Raw genomic sequence first — 20,563 nt, forward strand, 5'->3', positions numbered from 1 at the left:
GGTGATTCCCTGGCTTCCTGAGCACATGCAAGCTTCCCAGACTGCCATTCATTCAGGCTGCATCCCACCTCTGCACCCACATTTCCCACGTGACAAGTAGTAATTAATGAGGGCTAATATGTAAAAGGCACAGGCAAGCCTTTATTCTGTAATACCACACTTCATATGTATGTTGTATCTTACTCAACAGCTGGCCTACGCTGGATACTCCATAAACGTCAGTAGAATAAAAAAAAATCACAGAACAGACCATAGGACAAAACCACAGGCCAGACAAATCAAGACATCTGGAACTCAAGTCAAAAACTCACAAAATATGATGGGCAGAGAGATGAAGCCATCACCTCAAGCTACTTGGAAGTAAATGATGGTGTGGAGGTCCAGGCATCTAGAACAGCAGGTGGGCATCAGATGGCTCAAACAGCCTTGGGTGGCCTGTGGGTGTGGTGCTTAGGAGGGCTCACAATGTTTCGTCTATCATGAAAGATAGGAGGCAGGGTTTCTCTCCACCTCAAAGGTGCGGAAACTATGCAGAGAGGATCTGGGAGGGTTAAGAATAAAAACAGCAGTTATGATAACCAGCACTTACTGTGGCCTCCTGGGTGCCTGGTCAGTGCCATTGCTATCCATTTCAGCTCTCTCAACCCTCCAAGGGCCCAGGGAAGCACAAGAGCTCACAGCAACGACTGGAGAGCTACCCTCCCGACTCTCACTCGTGTCATACTGGGGCAAGCCTCCCAGCTGCTGAGGTGTGTAGGAGGAGGCTGCTTCTCTGCTCCACATCAAGCTGGGCAATGTGACTTGTTCTGGTCTGTGAGTGGTGTGGCATGTGCAATCTGAGCAGTTTTCAGTCATTGCAGGTTCCCCCCAAATGTGGGGGAGACAGCAAGTCCCAGACAAGGCTCCCTACAGTGTGGATTCCTGAGTGAGCAGAGCAATGACCAACTCTCAGTCCAACACAAAAAATAGGTCCTTGTTGCCCTTGACCACTGACTCTATAAGGTTGGTTGGTACTACCCACAACTTAGCAATAACAGACCTAGGATTCACAGTCAGCCTGGACTTTTAGCCTTCACACTCTTCTGCCTCGTAAGCACATGCCCTTTTATGAGAAGAGGTCCTAAGTCTACTGGGATTGGGCTCTGGTCCCTTCGTCCTGTCAGTTAGAATCAGAAACCACTTAAAGTGTGGTCCTTGGCTCAGCAACAGTATGAGTATCACTTGGCAGCTGTTTAGAAATGCAGAATCTCACACTCTGCCCAAGAACTTGCATCTTAGGCAAATCTCCAGGGATACATGTTGATACTAAGGTCTGATAAGGGCTCCAGAAAGAGCATCTATCTCCAACTCTAATTTCCAGAATGGAAAAACAAGAGCAGACACTTATTTTTCTCACCTCTAAGAGATCAGGACAGGAACCATGTGTTATAAGTACCAAGATGTTTCTTTAAAACATTCCAGTACTTGCTCTAGTCTGCAGGTAATGTCCTCAATGGGGCAGCTCACACCTTCCTTCTGAATATGCTGACTCTTGTTGGCAACTCAGTGACTTGTTTATGGAACAAAACACATTAGGCCTATCAGTTCTTATTAGGGATTATTAGCATCTGAAAAAATCAGTGCTGTAGGCTTATCTTGACTCTCCTGTTCCAAGGAGGCCATCACTGGTTTTCCACCCTTTCCCAAAGACCAGTTATAAAGCTACTTGGAGGGGAATATATATATAGCACTAAGAGGGGCTGCATAGTCAGAACTCAGTGTCATGGTCTCTCTTCCCCACCGTCTTACAACCCCGTGACAGAAAGCTAGAACATCCAACAGGAAACAGAAATGAGTAATGACGTTTCAAGATGGCAGAGGGTACAGGTAAAACAACCACCCACGTCTCGGAGACACATTCTTCCTAAGGAACGCTAAGGTTTTTGACAAGCTGCTTTATGAATAAATTCATGACATGAGACATTTCCAAAATGTCTGTTAAGAACCACTTCAAAATGAAGTCATCAAAATTACTGCAAAATGTATACTTTAAATGCAAACAGCCGGGGGAAAGAGTGTGCTTGTTATGTAGAATTCATTATCAGTATTTCGGAGTGCAGCCACTATAAACACTTGTTTGGGATTGCTTTTATGCAATTGTTTGGAACATAAGCAAAGAAGGAGCTGAATGGGGAAATTCCAGAAGCCTAGAGCTTACTCCAGCTCAGGTTTCTCCTACCCTGTTAGAAAGAAATCAGTTTTATTTTCATCATATTTTAATACAAGTGAAAGGATCTTGATTTTTTTCTTGTTTTATCTGTTAATAGTGGGAAACAGAAGCCATATACTAAGAATTTTGTTTTTATTGAAGGCAAAATGTCCTTCATTTGATGGAAATTATTTTTATGTGTTTAACTCAAATTTAAGTGTGTATACCTTTATGGAGCCACACAACACTATATATATTTGATCTTAGCCTGGAGCTCCTTTAAGGTAAGGTTGCATACAATCTGTCAAGTTAGCCAATAGATTTAGGGTAAACATATGTATATGTGTGGGGGGAAGCAATTGTTCTCAACCTGGAAAGAATTAAGTGGGTATTAAGTGTTACAGATGGCCCTGCCCCACAGTGGAGGAGGAAACACACATTTGATCCAGAAGCAGAAGACAGTCAGGATCTGATGCATGCCACACAAATAGAAAAATTCAGTTTGTAAAGAATAAGGAATAACTATTACCACAGACATGCCCCAAAGGAACAGCCAAACAGATTAGATCACATAAAATTTAATGATACTTCGATAGCCAAAAAAATCTTATTATAAGCAAAATTAAAAGATAAACAATGACCTTCAAAAATTGCATATATCTGTTAAAAATTGATAAATAAAAGAAGAGGAGGAGGAGGAGGAAGAGGTGGAGAAGGAGATGGAGGAGGAGAAAGAATAAAATTTACAAAACTCTCTCTTAAATAGCACACCAAAAAAAAAAAAAAAAGGAAGAAAGAAAGAAATGGGCAAAAGCATATGAACAAGCAATAAAATTCCTGGAACAATCTGAATGTGCAACAGAGAACCTTCACTAACAGAAGGCACAGGTGACAAGTGCAGTGGCTGCCATTAGAAGCATGTTAGGGCAGGACGTGCCCACGCGGGAAACTGTCCACAGAGGGACAATCAAGCCAGCACCCAAGTAAACCACAAAGACACGGCCGCACATTGAGCATCCGCACTGCAGAAGCACAGTGCTCTCCAGGTCTGCAACCTCTGTGCTTCAAGGGTTTTCAGACTACATGTGCAGGATCGATCGTCACTTAGAAAACAATTAGAAACAAGTAAAAAGGGTTTAAAACTGGAACAGTTAAAATCAAAGAATTCAACACAAACAAGGGAGAAAGTTCCATTCCCAATTATTTGCCCTAATTCAAACCACAGCCTGGGCTTCTGAGATGTTTCACTTTCAGGAATAAGCTTGTATATTTTGGACAAATTCCCCCCGGACACTGGCATTTTCAGACATCAGCAGCTGTGTGGTAGGCAAAGGGTAAAGTTGAGACCCATCTGTAAGGAGAAAGCCTGGGCCAAAAGAGAAAGTGTCCATTTTCTTATTTCAGAGATTGTGTTTCAAATGTGACTGTGTTTAAACTAGAAGGTCCCTCCTCACTAATTCTAGATTTACACTGCCCATCGGTAGAGATGGGAGATGGGCGCTGAATCAAGCTTACTGCTTACATCGCCCCCTTTGGAGCAAAGTCAGCAACACACACTCAGCCGGACAGCTGGTCAGCACAAGGGAAGGAAAACCCTCAAGTAATTGTCCTACAGTATCAGTTTCCTTTTGCTGCTATAACAAATCATGTGCCCCAAATAGCAGATCTATTCTCCTACAGTTTCTGAGGCCTGGTATCCAAGTTCTGTTTCACAGAGCTAAGTCAAGATGCCTGCAGGCTGCAGTCCACCGGAGTCTCCAGGGAACGTCTGCCTCCTTGTCTCCTCCTGCTTCTAAAGCCCACCTGTGTTCCATGGCTTGCGACTCCTTTCTCATCACTGCGACCTCTTACTCCCTCATCACATCACCTACAGTCTGTCTGATCTCCAGTCTTCCCTGGTAAGAATCCCTGAGATCACAAGGAGCCTAATGGAAAATACAGAGCCCATGTCAAGAGGTTAAATTTAAAAACACCTCGAATTCCCTTTTGCCAGCTCCAGCTCAGGATGTGCACGTCCTGGGGTCAGTCAGCTGGCTGCACCTCACCAGCAGCTGGACAAGTCCCGACCTGCTCTGTCCCTCTGCTCAGGGCCGCAGTGAAGTTTGTGTTTGCTGACAGCTTATAATAAGGACAAACGACAGTTTTCCTCGGAAGAACTGAATTAAAGGTAAGTGGGAACAGAGCGTTGCCCAGAGGAAAGGGCACCCTCGCCCCTCATTCCGTCTTCTCCCCCCACGTCTGCCTGAGTGGTGCACAGCTGAGAGCTCACGCTTTTGAACACAATTACGGAACATCTGCCAGATGGCGGATGCAGATGTGATCCCAGGCTTTTGCTTCCCAAATACAAATGATGCCTCCGATGCTCCTGCCTCCCCTCTTCCCCAGGAGGGTGGCGGAGTGAGCACGCCCAGGCCCCCGATGGCCTGCCCCCGGCCTGAGAAGATGCCCAGGAAGGATGCCTGGTGCCGTCAATGGAGGTGACTTGCACCCCCTCGAAGCCAAGTGCTGACCCTGATTGAACGTGGAAGGCCACGACACAGGTCTGACCGAGCGCCAGGTGTCCTCCCTGCCGGAGCTCACGGCGTCCCGTCTCAGGCCGCCGATCCTCCCCTGCCTCCCCTTCAAGGGCTTTTCTCCTACAAAGTGACATATTTGTGCTTCTGTGTCCGCATCTGGAATGTTGGCTGTCGCTTGAGAGAATCAGAACTGGGAAGATTGTCACAATGAGATCATGGTCACCAGCCTAAAGGGGTCCGTTGTGTCTCCAGGGCCCCAGGTGACCATCTCCCCTTCTCCACCCTCGAGTCGGTTACTCAGCCCCTGGCTCACTCCCTGCTGGGCCTCCCAGGCCTATTGTTCCTGTCAACAAAGGTCCTCCCACTCCAGGTTCTGGGAACCAGTCCTCGCCCTTCCTCACCCGCGCAGGGCGACACCTCTGTCATCGCAGACTCAGCACCGTGCCGCCACCCTGTGTGCCCTGTCACCTAGGACGCCTCCTGGCCTGGTGCAGAGTGCCATCCTCTCCCTGTGGGGACCCCACCCCGTCCCCTGCACTCCAGCCCCGCAGGCCTTCTCATCGTGCGTTCAGGTCCCCGGAACCCTGCTCATGGCCCCAGCTAGCCATCCTCCCCGCCTGGCTGCGCCATGTCCCCCAGCTAGCCATCCTCCCCGCCTGGCCGCGCCATGTCCCCCTTTGTGCTCTCAGAGTGCGCTCCACCTTGCCACCCACGCACCTGGATGCCAGTTCCTCAGGAGCAGGGCCAGCACTGTAGCACCTGACACAGGATCAGTTAAGGCCTGGCATAGCACGGGTGCCCAGCAAGTGCCTGCTGGTCTCAGCGCTCCCGCTCCCAGCGTACACAGTGCTCAGTCTGGGTGCTGACCGATGAACCCATTCCTCCGCCAAGTTTATCTGGCGGATGTCTGGAGATATTTAAAGTTTCGTTCTAGCTCTTACATCATAAACGCAGAATTACTGTTCAAATGGCTTTGGATGACCTTGGGCAAAAAGTGATCTATCCTGACTCTTAGAGGTATTCACACTTATCCTTCGTTTTGACCACCTTGAGGTCCAAGAAAACTGAAAGCCTGATGGCATACACAAATATGTCCAAGGGCTAGGTTCTCCTTAGTCTCAGCATCATAAGAAATCAGTCTTACACTGCAGACCCGAGGGAATAAGTAATGAAAAGCACTATGAATATTTGATTAGTGACTTATTATTACTGAATTCTGTTGCTGAATGACTACCTAGGACTGTGGTGAATTCCTTCTATACAAGGTTAACACCTATGACCTGAAGCCTGTGATCCAACGTGGCTTTTCAAACCTGCCTCTGTGGCAGTCTGCTCCCGAGCTGTCAGATGGCCACTAAGCAACCAGTGCCACCCCTGGGCCTTTTGATCACCTTATGAGCCCCGAGCCAAACTTCAGCTTCATGGACCTCCTGCTCCCACATTCCCCTGCAGTGGGTGCCGTGGCCTGGTGCAGCGTGATACTCTGCTCTGTGGTGGAACCTCCCGATTGCTACTTCAGGACTCAGGTTCTCCCTCTCCTGGTTCCCAGGTGTGCTGCTTGCTGAGAGTTCCCAGCTGGCTACCTCCAGTGAATTAGCCTTGAGTAAAGAAGCCTCCTCTCCATAAATCTCTCCCCCCAGTGACCGGTCAGTGGGTGTTGCTGGATCCCAATGTGGTGCAGGACCACTCTGAATGAGCATCCAGTTCCAGTGCCCCTCATGGGGTCAGCCGAGGCTCTGGTAGGACTTCCTCCCAGCCTGGCTTCTCCCTAGCACCAATGCTCACTGCTTCCCTGCCTCACAGCATTGTCCTGGGGGCACCCCCACACCCAGGTTTCTTCCATGAAAATTATCTCAGCATCTGTCTCCTTGGGAGTAACCTGAGACACTAGCCTTCTTTATTAAAAATAGTGAAACAGGGTTGGGGATATAGCTCAGTTGGTAGAGTGCTAGCTTTGCAAGCACAAGCCCTGGGTTCAAATCCCCAGCACCACAAAAAAAAAAAAAAATAGTGAAACAATATCTTAATATTAGAAATTATTAAATATGTTTGATGTCCTTCTATCAGTCAACATCTCTACTCAACAGACTATCAGGAGGTCCATAGGCCCAGATATTGTCCACTAAACTTTACCTTTGACCTTGAGGGTCTAAGCTGGCCTGGCCTTTACACACCACTGTTACCATTCTGGAGTGGACAAAAACCGGAGCTCACACGTTACCTCCATTCAGCGTGGGCTGGAACCACCCCGTGGCCCCCGGCCACTCTCTCCCTCACACCGCGGTGGTACTGGCCTTGCTGAGCCACGAGAGCAGCCTCCTCAACCTGGGTCTGACCTCTGACTGCAGGAGGAGCCTCCCCACCCACTCCACTGACATTCTTAGTCGGCCTCCCTGTCCTGAGCAGTTCCACCCCCTCCCTGGAAGCGAACAGGCCTGCCAAAGAGTCAGTCTGCACCACCCACTCGGGAAAGTCCAGGGTCTCCGGACGGCACGGCCACCCCCCACAGGGAGGCAAGCCACCGACAGACTATTTTCCAAACGAAAACCACCAAGAGTGTGAGTTCATACTCTCTAGTGTAGCTGCGATTTGTAAACAAGAGGCACAGCGACTGTGTTGGCAGGATGTGGAGAACTCAGGTCCTCTGGTGGCACGGACAAGGCGCACCCACTGGGGAAAATAGCTGGGCACTTCCTTGAAGAGGTAAATGCAAGTTTACTGTCCGACCCAGCAACTCTACCCGCGGGGCACAGCCAAGAGGAATGAAGACACGTCCACCTACCAACTGCTGGCACAACGTCGGCAGTACCCTCACCGGAGCCGAAACTTAGAAAAGACCCGCCATATTTCACTGCCTGATCATCACCACCTCACAACTGTCACTCCCTAGTTTTTCAGTCCAAAATTTGGTTGGTAACTTTCCGTCACATAATCGTCACATGATATGATTCTGTTTGTCACACGGCTTACGAGTTAAACCCAGGGGTCATGTACTCACTGGTAACAAATGGGTGCCCATTCGTCCTCTCACACACAGAAAGCAAGCCTGGAACTCGTGGTGCACGCACAGTGTCAGTGCATTTCCAAAAGCCGCCGTGTGTGGTCTGCTTAGCAGCTGCAGGACTAACCGTAGCACACCTCACCGCCTGGCACTGAGGGTGGCACCAGCCCATGGGACCAACGCTGGGTCCCAGAATCTCCAGACAGAGAGGGTTGAGCTAGGTCAGCTCCTACTTCACAAAGCCATAGTCCGTTTTCTCAAGTGTAGTATCTTGATTATACTCCATAAATCAATTGTAACTAATGTGTTAACGTTTCATTTTCAGACTGGAAAAATGTTTGCTCAATTGTTGTGAAGTACGACGTGCATTGACTTGGACTATTCAATTTGAACAAGTATTCCTGAGTATTCATTCCATGCATCCTAATCTCTCACCAAAGACAACTTAGTAGTGAATAATTTTTAAGTAATACTGCCACAATGTTTTTTAAAAAATTAAGTTTCACATAATGGTCACACTGTACTTTTTGGCAAAAAAATAAAAATAAAATGGCATTCAATCTGTGATGACTACATGGTGAAATATAGTAAATATCCATCAACTGCAGAACAGGTAACCAAGATGTGGCACATTTGTGTGGTAAATAGCATTTGATAATAAAAAGGAAGTAAGGACTGACACACCCTTGTTATGATTTGGATGTGGTGTTCCCCAAAAGCTCACATGTGAGACAATGCAAGAAGGTTCAGAGAAAAAATGATTGGGTTACAACTAACCCAGTTAGTGAATTAATCCCCTGACGGGATTAACTGAGTGGTAACTGGAGGCAGGTGGGTGTGGCTGGAGGAGGTGGGCGTGGGGGCGTGGCTGTGGGGTGTCTGTTTGAATCTGGCAGGTGGAGTCTCTCTGCCTTCTGATCACCATGTGAGCTGCTTCCCTCTGCCATGCTCTTCCACCACGATGTCCTGCCTCACCTTGAGCTCCAGGGAGTGGAGCCAGCCTCCTATGAATGAGACCTCTGAAACCACGGTGAGCCCTCAAATAAACTTTTCCTTCTCTGCAATTGTTCTGGTTGGGTCTTTTAGCCCCAGTGGCAAAGGAGCTAACTAAAACAATCCTCCAACCTGGCTAAATCTCAAAAACGTTGTTCAGGGAAAGGCGCAGTCATGACAGGTGCTCCATCACAGGATCCCATTCTGAGAGGTGACCACAAAGCCCAACTCTAAAGCAGCGGGAGCTGGGACAGGCCGGGGAAGGGCGTGGGGAGGGGGCGCACCTGACACAGGTAGGAGGGAGTCTAGCAGTGGACCGTGGCCACGGTCGCCATCTCCGTGTGCTTACTGAAACTCGGGGACCTGCCTGTGTGAAGCACGAGAGTGCACGCCGGGGAAGCGGGTGTCAGAGCAGACGTTAACAGTACGAAGACAGAAGTAGACCGCAGACCAGCGGCTGCCTGACAGCTCTGCAGTGGGCTCCGCTGCTGGGTGTATGGCCGGCAGCCTGGGTGAGACTCCCCGGGCTCCGTCGGCTGCCGAGACGGTCCTTGCTGTACTCAGAGCAGCATCCCTTGCCTGTGGTGGCCACTCCACAGTTATTTACTGAATCACGCGCCAGCGGAGGGGAAGGGGCATTTTTCAGGACACTAAAATACTGTTTTTAAGAAAGCTTCACAACCCCCCTCCCCCCACACAGACGGCACCTTGTGACTCACAAGTGTGGCACCCAGGAAGAGTGGCAGGTGCGGGAGTGAGAAAGAGCAGCGACATCGAGCTAAGGGCCCAGCCAGCCAGGCTCCAGGGAGCGGACGTCCGCAGAGCACGGAGCTGCCTTCTGACACGGGGCCAGAGGCAGTGCGGCTGCAGAGGGGAGCCAGCCGGCCACGCTGTCCAGCGCCAGAGGCCGCAGGCTCCTCTGCGAGAACCACAATTACGCCCAGCACAGCTGAACGTGTGACAGAGGGCTGCGCGGCTGCCTTCCATTTCAGTCTAAATGTCACTGCGCATCTCCCTGTGGAGCAGCACTGGCCAACGTGACCTCCACCCCAAACGGACCTGTCACTCGCCCACCAGAAGCCCCTGGGTGGCCAGGCGCTGCCCCCAGCACCGGGCACGGGAGGGTGTGTCTTGCCATCAGGCCAGAGGAGCCCTCTCGGAGGAACCTGTGTTTAAGGGGTTTTCTTTCTCCAGAGGTTTGCTGAGAAGGGGGTCAGAACTGTGCAAAAGGGATGGACTCACCGTACCCCCTCCTAGGCCCAGGAGACCCCAGCTGATTTCTGATGGGCAGTTTGGTGAACAAGGAATGCCAGAGTTTGGAGGGAGTGTTCTGGTAGGAGACAGATCTGGCTTTGGATCCTGCCCCCGCGGTAGTACATCGTCCCTGCTCTAACTCCCTGGACCTGTTTCTTACCCAGACAATCAGGATAACAATAAACCTTCCACTGTGGTTATTGAGGGTTTGATGAGATATTGGCGCATGGCAGGGGCACCATGCGGGAGTCCTCGCCAGGCTGTCCAGCCTCCACTGACAGAGGCCCTGGCTCACCTAGGGATATGGGAGGCTCTGTGTGTCCTCAGTCAGGGTTTCCAAAGTCCCCTCCAGAGGCCATCTGCCTAAGGGCAAAGGGGTCTGGTGTCACTACCTTTCTGCCAAGGAGCAGAGTCAAGGAGAAAGACCAAGTCTCCGCCTGGTATTGTAAATGCAGTCTGCCTTTTTGAGGATTTTAGTCAACAGCCAGAACCCCCAAATTAGCATCTGTGGCTCCGCTTTGCAAAAACTCATCACTGTAAAAGACTGCTGCTTTATTTAAACTTGTACCTGCCCATGATGAAGCCCAACTCCCTGGGGCCCAGTGTCCAGTAGCTACCAAATGGTTGGTGATGTTTGCTGAGTTTTAACTGGATTACTATTCCTGCAATTTTACTGACAAGGATCACGAGGAGAGAATATTAAGAGGAGGCCTTTATTTCTTCCCCAGATAGGCCCAGGTAGGCTCAGGTTCTTCCCTCCAGGAATTGGAGAGGGAGCCCTGGAATGGCAGAAGTGGATGGGCCACACTGGGGAAAGAGAACAAGGCTCTGCCAAGCGAGAATGGAGCTGGCACTCCAAGAGAAAAGGCTCAAACCCCACACACAACCCTGGGGGCTGAGCCTGTGGCCAGCTCAGCTTTGGGCACTTTTCAGATCTGGTCTCACTTTGTGACCGCCACAGAACCTTCCTTAGGACTAAGTCGGGTTGAGCAGATTTCTGGAAGAAGACAGAACCCCACATGGAACAGACCCCGGGACCACGGAAGCCCACTGGGTCTCCTTCCTGGTCCCTCTAGCTCTCTGTCACTTCCGCACTGTGATGCGCTATCACCATGCTGTACAGTAGAGGCACAGGCACTCCAGGGGAATTCTGTCCCTCCTTCAACCCCCAACCTCCTGACACTGGAGAGGAGAAGCATTGGCTTGTGAGCAGAACCGTGGATAAGGAGAAGGTTTTGAGTTTTACAGGGAAACGTGGCTATAAATGGAGAGTGAACTTCTCTTTTGGTGGGAAAAGACCTGGGAGGGGCAGGAAGCAGTAGCAGGATAATTTAACTGACCAAGTGGTGGCCAGAGGCCCTCACCTTGTAACCCACAAACTACCTCCTCTCAAGGGCTCACTCTACACAAAATACACTTCATCATCACTGATGTACTTGGCTCAAAGACGCACCACACACCAGAGCCTCTGAGACAGGCCTTCCCACGAAACCCCGTGCCCCTGCACCTCAGCTGCCACACCAGGGCACCGTGACACCCCACCTGCCCCTCCACCTCCTGAGCTCTCTTTTTGGGTACACACGAGAGAGTTTCACCAACTGGCTCGCAGCTTGGTCTTGAGGGGCACAGAGAGAGGAGATGGAGTTCAGTCAGGACTGCCAGTGTTCGAAAGGACGCAGAGTTCCGAGTGGACGTGTCTCCATAATTGAGGCCTGCGGCTCAAACGGAGCAGGAAATAGTGATGAGGGCCAGGCATCAGTCACCCTGGAAAACGGTGCAATCGGAGAGGCGAGGAAGTCTAAGGCCTGAGGACCGTGCACCGCCTGGCAGAGAAAGGTGGAGATGGAGACCTGAAAAGCAGGGTCAGCCTCCTGGGGTCCCTGGCAGTTTTAAGAGGTCACAGACACCACTGAAACTCACCCTGCAGCCATGTGACATGTCATGCCCAGTGGAGGCAGAAAGCAAGGGCACTAAAGGCACCCCTGACCGAGATGCAACCAGAGCAGCTGAGAGCAGCTTCCTCGGCGCCTCGGCGAGGGCAGGTGTTCCAGCGGGAGGCTGCCTGGAGTGAGCCACAGAAGCAGGCGGCGCCCGAGGGACACCTTCCCCTGCACAACTTGTAACCCTTCCAGAGAACCCTGCCAACTTTTAACCTCAAACTAAAATCCTTAAAGACTTAATAGCATCGGCATCAAAATCTTAAGGACAATATGTGGAAGCCACACCTCGGCCCGGTAGAGAAAGGCCCCAAGTGGGCAAGTCTCCCTGCAGGGCTGGGCTGTGAGAAAGCAGACGCCGCTGTTGGCGACATCTACCGGGGCTCCAGAAGCTCCGCCAAGGCGGGCAGTGATGGGCAAGGGAGCTGCCCACCGCTTCTCCTTTGGTGCCAAAGGCAGAGCAGCAACACCGACAGGTAAAGAGGTCACTGGTGTCAGGAGATGCAAGGATATAATGGAAAAATGAGATGCTATGGTGACCTGTGATTGACTTAGAACCACTTCCTGGCAATCGGACAGGCAGAAGCAAGAACCCCTGGACCATCCAACAGAGGCAATGAGGTGACCCGAGTCACAGGAGGCCGATCGGATCGTGCAAACGGCAGGAGCTTCAGACACAACCTTCCGCGACTCAGCAGCAAGGACGCTGCTGGGAGGGCCTATCCATCTCACATTTTTTTTTCAGCTGGTTTTGCTTTATTCTGTGGTTTCTGGGTTGCCATTTGATCCTCCCTGGGCACATGCAGCCCCTCCAAGACCCCAGCTCTTCCACCTGGGTCCTGCGACTCCACTGCACCCATCTCTGTGCTGGGGCTCTGCCCTGGTCTGTCCCCCAGGAGGGTCCCTGGGCCAGGAATGCCAAAGAGGCTCCAAGTGATGTGCCACCTCTCAACACGCACCTGGGCCGCTGGGCTGAGGGCTGCGAGGCAGATACGCCTGGACTCCATTACGGAGGAAGCTGTGATCAGTCAGCAACGCTGCCACGGCAACACCCGCCAGATGGTGTTGGAAAAAGGTTCCTGGGGAGAGGGACTGAAAACAGGCCACTGGCTCAGAAGGGGACAAGGCCTACATTCACCTTCCATCCTGGTCTAGGGCAGCTACTCTGCCACCCAGGCTGCATGCGTCATTGAACAGGTAGCTGAGGAGGCACTTTGAAGGCCACAGAGCTGCACGTGGCTTCATACTAATCTCATCCGAAGACGTAGTACACTCTTGAGCTGTCCCATCTCCCAGGGCCTGGATGGAAGAACGTAAGTCCCAGGTCAGAGCAGCCCGTGCAGGCCTGGCGGGGTCTGCATGTCCTGGGCCAGGCTGGTTTTAGCTTCTTGTCCTCTGGAGTCCAATCTCATCCAGGCGAAGATGGCTGGCTGACCTCAGAGTGTTAGCTACAACTCTAGAAACTTTAACATGGAACTCATACAGCAAGTCTCAGTTTAGCCTCTAGATAAATCCAGAACTTTCAATGCAAACTCATTGCCTTCAATGTGCTACCAAAAAGCCAAAATTAACTAAAGGACAATCTTACTTTAATCAAGTTCCAGATTGAAGTGATACAGTTCTGAAAAGTACCGTCTCAGCAGAAGAGGCATGGGTGTGCATAAAAGAACGTTTCCAGAAAATACCAAAGCAGCCAAAGAGATCCTGACTTTGCTTTCTGCTGTCCCTCCAGGCTCCTCCACAGCCAGGACCAGGACGCCACTTGATCCAGCTGACTTTGGGGATTTTGTAATGCTCTGTGAGTGAATCCAGGTGCCTCCTGAAGTTCTCCACTCTCTGCTTGTGGGTTTTGGATGCTTTCTTCAGGATCCTCTCCATTGGCCACTTCTCCTGCATCTTCTCGAAGGCCGCCTGGGCCGGTGTCCACTTGTCCAGGCAACGCCGCATCTCCTCTTCGTTCTTTTTCTTGTTCCCATCACTTCTAGAAGTTTCACCTTGTCTTTGTCCTTCCTTTTCTTCTTCCGCTGTTCACTTCGAGCTCTGTGATGCCTTTCAGCTTCAGCGGTCCCTTCTGGACCTATTCGTAGGCCTCCATGGCTCCTGCTTGCAGTTCTGTGGGTAGACTCGGATCTCACATTCTGATCCATAAAGAACAGTGATCTGTGAGATATTTGCGATGTCCAGAGATCTGATGACAATTTATGAGTTTAAAACAAACACAAACGAGGCGTTCATCTGAGGAGAGCTCCGTGAGGACTCTTCTGACAACATCTGATTCAGTTCTGAAGGCAGATGCTCAGGTGCTCAGCACTGGCCTGGGGTGGGCAGTCAGAGCCGAGCTTCCGGGTCTGGATGAAGAAGAGAGGCCCTCTCTCACTATTTCAGTCAGCTTTTCCACTGCTGTGACTAAAGGATCTGACCAGAACACTTTCAGGGGAGGAAGAGTTTATCTGAGGGCTCCTGGTCTCAGAGGTCTCAGTCCATAGAAGGCTGGCTCCATTCCTCGGGGCTGGAGGTGAGGCTGAACATCATAGCAGAAGAGTGGCAGAGGGAAGCACTGGAGGTCAGGAAACAGAGTAAGAGTCCACTCTCCAGATGCAAAATATGCAGCCCATAGCCACGCGCTCAATGCCCACCTCCTCCACCCACACCCCACCTGCCTCTAGTTACCACTCCATCAATTCCATCAGGGATTAATTCACCGACTGGGTGTCTCCTGTGAACCTTCCTGCACTGTCTCACACGTGGCTTTCCAGGGACACCTCACCTCCAAAGGTAGCACTCAGCTCACTCAACCTTCAGGTGTCATCATTCTGTTTATATCTGGTTACAAAAATGGCAATAAGAATAACAGCAAGCACCCCAGCTGCCTCGGCCTCACTGCGTGTGCGCCATTAGAGCCTATCACTCGGTAGTCTTCCCAGAACTCACAGGAACGGATAGACCCCACAAGAGAAGGCTATTTTCAAGTTGAATTCATCTCTTCCCCAGCCCATCCCTCTCTCGGCATATGCAGACAACGCCTCCAAGACAGGCTGGTCACTCACGGACACAGCATGAGCAAACAGGTCCTCTGGTCCCCCTGGCTGGGGCTGGCATCAACCTCTATGGAAAATTAAAAGACACAATCTTCCGCGCTCATCAGATCCCTCCCAAGTCATGAGCCCGGAGTTGGCTACACCAGCCTTGGTTATGTGGGTTTTCCAAACAAAGTCCTGGGAAAGGTGTAATGAGCGCAGACAACAGCACCAGGGTGGGCTCCGTTTCTCACTGGCATTGGGGTATTCTGATTTGCCATGGTCAGTAACTTTGTAAGGAAGTCTTAAGGGGACTTGGAGGGGTGATACTGGCCCTGCAGCCCCATGAACTGGGGTCCTTGAGCAATTGTTCCGACTGTCCCGACTCAGTTTGAGTGTTTCAAATGCTCTCTGCTGCTCTGAGGACTATGTGTGGCGATCACAGATCTTGGTACCGGGCCCGGTGCATACAAAGTGCTCAGCAGACAGTAGGCATCCCTGTCACTTCTGCCACCATGGTTATGACCCCAGATGAGGCAACTGGGCTGAGATCCCAGGAGGTCCCCATGTCAGCGATGCCACCAGAAATAGAACCCACGGCTGCTGATCCCAGTCTGACACGTCTTCCAATCTCCCATGGAGACAACGTCAAAACAGCAAAAGAAGAAGTTTGATTAAAAGGTGGGGGTTGTGTGTTAAATGTGATTTTTTTTTTTTTTTAAGTAAATGGAAACCAAAGTGCTACGGAAAGAAGATTTGTATGATTTGAAGCTTGGGCCCAGGCGTAAAAGGTCACAGTCTGCCGTGAACCTTCCTGCATTGTCTCACGTGAGCTTTTGGGGGGACACTAGACATCCAAAACAAAACACTCAGCTGACTCAGTCCTATCCTGATCCAGGTGATGAGACTTTGGGATGCTAGAAGTCCTTTCTGCCCCCAATTCAAAAGGGGAGTTGGTGATCATTTCCAAGAAAGAGGCTCAGCAGTGGGAGGAAAGAACCAGGTCCCACCTCACCTGAGACCCTTCGTCTCCTTCCTGCCAGCACACAGTCCCAGGCCACGGACAGCAATTTGTTACCATCAAAGCAAGGTCACAGGGTGGTCTTCAGAACAAACCCATTTTCTACTGGGTCTCAAGAATACATACTCATATTTATTCTTCAGATGTCCAAGTAATATTCTGAGGTTCTGAATGCTTAGCTTTCCCAGGTTGTAAGTAGTATCCACTCAGGAGAAGAAAATTACAAACAAACTCCACAGAGAGCTTCCAGCTCTGCTCCATTTTGACTTTCTCCATGTCTGATGCTGAGCCTGGGAGGTGAACTTCACAGCATTTGAAAATCACTACATTCACCTGTCCAATAGGTAAGGATGGAAATCTCAGGTGGCCAAATAATGGGTCATCCTTAAAGATTTGCAGTAAATTAGATTTTTTTCTGATGCCAACCATTAGGAATACACACTTCCTGTTTCCCAGTCATTTCAGGGGGTTAGTCAGGGTTCTCTAAGCCCCGTCTGTCGAACAGTCGGACAGCCCCAGCTTCCCCTTCCACACCCACACTTCTCTTTCTTTCCCACTCATACTACCCGATTCCATATAAACGCCAGGAGGAGAGGAAGCAGCTCAAGCAGAAGTCAGATCGCTGGCTTCTCTGGAACGTGCCGCCCTCAACGCACCTATGATGAAAGGCTATTTTCCCTTGACTGGCAATTCTCCCTCAGCTAATTATTAAAGTGTCTTATTAAATACGAGTGTTTGGGGGGCTTTGGAGGGAGGTGGCCATGAAACTCCCTTGGGAGAAGGTCATAACATCACAGGAGTCGTATGCAAGAGAGCGCCTTGTTTGTCCACCTACATTAGCTTCACCGTCCCTAACGAGTGTGCGAGGAGCAAGCTCTGTGCACAGGCAGCGTGTCGCGGGCATAATAATGAGGCCTGCTCCCCGCCACCCCGTCTCCCAAGACTGGAAAATCTCTTCGAGTAAGCGTTTTGTTCTAAAGGCTTTGACAAAAAATGCCATTTAGGGACTTTCAAATTTACAGCGAGGCAATTTGTCATCATTTATGAGAGGGAAGAAGGTAAAAGCCTACAGGGTTCATCACTCCCAAACCCCGGGCGAGGAAAGCTCCCGGGCCTCGTGGTAGAAGCAGAGCACCTGTGGTTCCACCAGCCTGCGTGCAGGCTGGCCCCCGGTGCCACCAGCTTCAAGGACACCACAGTCCAACAAGACATCTCCCGCTCGGCCACGAGCAGAGCTCCTTGCTCTTGGAATAGCCACATTTAATTGTAGGTTAGAAAGGAATTATCAACCTCTGTCAGTGCTGCTTCTTCCCCAAACTCTCCACCAAGGTGGGGTTGACCGTGGGAGAGCAGTTGACATGTCCTCTATTCCAGACACCCTCTTTAGAAGAAGTGCACAAATTTAAGATGATGCTAGACCAATGAACCCAGGCAGAAGAGAGACGTTCTTCAGAACGAGACATCATTACCTTAAACTGACCACTTGACTGTTTTATGAGAGCCTTTTCTAAATGGAAAGATCGAGGTCTAAAGCACAAACAAAATGCTTTCTGGACTGGAAGTCAGGATTGGCGATCTGATGAGCCGCACACGGAGCAGGTTCTCCATGGACTATTACTTCAACACTGAGCAAGGACCTGGTGGGTGCTGGATTTTCCACCACAGCCAAGGACCATGTGCTGAAGAGCCCAGAAATGAGAAATAATGTAGACCAGAGAGCTGAGTGTTTCAGGACTGCTTAGGAGGGGTTAACGTAAGTGATCTAACGATTGAATGATTAATGAAGTCCAAAAGGCAAATTCAAGCGACCAGAAAAATTCTCTTTCAGCTAATTTAACATTTTGCTGTAATTGAACACAGACTGCCTCACATCACAGCTGTCCGTGGCTGCACTCAGGGAGGGACACGTCCCACCCGTGTGAAGCCCTCCCAGATGATGGCAGCGGTCTTGGCCGGCAGAACTCTCACCTCAAAAGACAGGCAGTCATTCCAGGAAGAAGGACGCCAGGGTCAGACCCACAGCACACTCGGCCTTCACGAAACCGGGAACTCGGGAGCAGCGTGCCCACGCCCTGCAGGGGCTGATTCTCACGACTTCCTGCACGTGAGCCCATCGTGGTGGAAGGAGCGCACCCCAGGCAGTTGGGACAGAGGCTGCAGCACTGACCCAAATATCTGTGTCTCCTGTCGCCTGCTGTCCTTCCACGGTGGGACTCACCCAGAGCTGGGAGGCAGGTCGGCCTCGTCTGGGTTCTAGTCCTGCTGAAATCATGTCATGTCTGATTGAAGAAGTCACTCTCTGGGACTCGATTTCCCCCGTCTCTCAAGAATTTGATAGGTGTTTACCCAAATCCCTCCTCTCCCGCCTCCCCTGGTACTGGGACACAGGTCTTCGGTCTCCGGAGCGGGAGGTCAGCCCAAGAGTGGGGTAAAGGGGAGGAGACACTTTGTGGAGGAAGATGATGTAGGTTGGGACAATAAAGTAAAGGGCACCACAGGTGACCAGAAACCTAAGCTAATAGGTACCTGGAAAAAAGACTGGAGCCACAAATGTGTTTTAAGGAAAACCAAAAACACGTTAGGGTTGAACTCCTCCAGAGACCTGAGAAATGACAAGGGGAAGCGGGAGTGAGGGGCTGCAGAGGAAGAGCCCAGCCTGGGTCTGCGACCCTGCCCCAGGACCGCGCAGCTCCAGAACCGGCAGCCTCATGGCCGGGGGATCATGTGAATCCCCTGACTGAGAAATTGCTCCTCTGGACAGGTGAGCCTGGACCTTTAAAATCGACTGTGGGTAACCTCACATGGCAAGCAGTTACATCCCAGCACAGCAAACATGTTCACCCCGAGTTGGGCATCGCCCTATTTTCATTTTGCTTAGACTGTCTTTGTTTTGTTTTGTTGTTTTTAACTTCTTGAAACCTTAGAGTCAGGATATTTTCTCTTGTATTCCTTTGTCCCTGTCAAAGGCAGCTTTGCTCTGAGAGCCTCGGAAAGCTTCTCACTGCAGTCTGGACACTCCTCACCCCCACCCCATGCACCCCTCCCTGCTGCTCAGCACGGACCCTGGGCTGCTGCCTAACTCACTGTCCCCCAGGAAGCCACCCATGGAGCTTTGGGGCTTTCCTGCTCCATTACTAAACCTGACATCCTTTCTGAAACATCAGTAGTTGGTGCTTTAACCTGACTGAACTGGATGACTCCACTCATCTCATGTTAGTTGTAAAACCCTTTTTTTAAAATTTTTTTTATTTCATTTGTTCTAATCAGTTGTAGATGACAGTCGAATGCATTTATTGTTTTTAAGATTCTGTGTCCTTGCCCTTGTCCATGTCATCAACTCGGAAATCACATTTAAACTTATCTTATTCCATATTCCCAACAGGCTCAAATAAAAATCCCCATGGTATTTTCAGATTTAGAAGCATCTCTAAGAGCCCCTGGGCTTCACGATCAGCCCTCAGTAACACCCTGCAGCATGGCCAGGTGTCCTCATGTCCTGCGCACAGTGGCCTGTGGAGGGGTGACGTAGACCTCACTTCTCTCAGTTTTCAGCCTTGAAATGGAACTCACAAAGTAAAGGGTTTCAAAATAAAGTTTAAGAAATAATAATCTAAGGACACAATTTCCCTGGGTGTGTGTGTGTGTGTGTGTGTGTGCACGTGTGCGCACACAGAAGCGAACTCTTTTCTCTCTACTCATGTATTAACAGGGTCACTTTGTAGGCAGGACTGGGGATTCGCCCACACCAAGCGGGCTGCCGAGGATGCTAGCTGGGCGCGCCCTAATTCAACTCATCCTGACACTGTCTGCTTGGATGTAGAGCCGCGCCCCTCAAGCTAAGGGCCCAGTCACCCCAGACAGCCCCTGCTTCAGACCTGGGCCACCAGAAGCAGGTGGGAGCCTACAGTTCTGACTGACCAGTTACAGATCGGGGATCCCATTACCCCTCCTCTGGGTTTAATCAATCTGCCAGTGGCCCAAAGAACTCAGGGAAACACGGAGAGTTACCAGCTTACCCTAAAGGCTGTCACGCAGCACACAGACCAATAGCCAGGTGGAGAAATGGGTGGGGCAAGGCGAGGCCTGCGGCTCGTCCAGGCCAGGCACGCCTCCCTCCCGCAGGTGCACGGGCCCAGCTACCCAGGCTCTCTGAACCCGCCCCCGAGGGGGGTCTGGCAGTTTCCCTGAACCTGAGGGATGGCATCACTGGTGGTCAGTGCAATCTCCAGGCCTCACTCTGCTGGGAGTTGGGGTGGGGCTGAAAGTCCCCAGCTCTAATCGGGCCTTGAACTTGAGCGCCTTCCTGATTGTTCCAGGTCGCCCAGCCAAGTCCCCAACGCTGACACACCAAAGGCTGGCACTTGGGAGGGTGCAAGGGTTTCAAGAGGTGAGCGTGGCGTCTCTTATCGCATCATGGTGTGAATGTGTGTGGACGGTGAGAGGAAGAGAGTTGAGCAGGCCAAAGAGAAACCACAGAAGACACCCAAGACATTGCCCAAGAAAATGGTACAAACGCGCTTATAGTGACGTTGAAGTGTGCTGAGTTGAATTCCGCTAATCGAAACCTCCACTTAGAAAGACGGGCTTGGGAACCCAAGACGGGGCACACCTCTAACCCCAGTTCTCTGACCCTGCA

General features: G+C 50.8%; 1 protein-coding gene and 1 pseudogene across 1 annotated transcript in view; both read right to left on the minus strand.

Annotated features, from left to right (window-relative positions):
* LOC124992793 (protein FAM32A-like) overlaps nt 1-13,984 on the minus strand; it is an 88,354-nt pseudogene extending 74,370 nt beyond the window's left edge.
* Dscam (DS cell adhesion molecule) overlaps nt 1-20,563 on the minus strand; it is a 665,830-nt gene that overhangs the window by 625,570 nt on the left and 19,697 nt on the right. The window lies entirely within an intron of this gene.

The sequence above is a fragment of the Sciurus carolinensis genome, chromosome 9 (genome assembly GCF_902686445.1).
Source record: "Sciurus carolinensis chromosome 9, mSciCar1.2, whole genome shotgun sequence".
Lineage (NCBI taxonomy): Eukaryota > Metazoa > Chordata > Mammalia > Rodentia > Sciuridae > Sciurus > Sciurus carolinensis.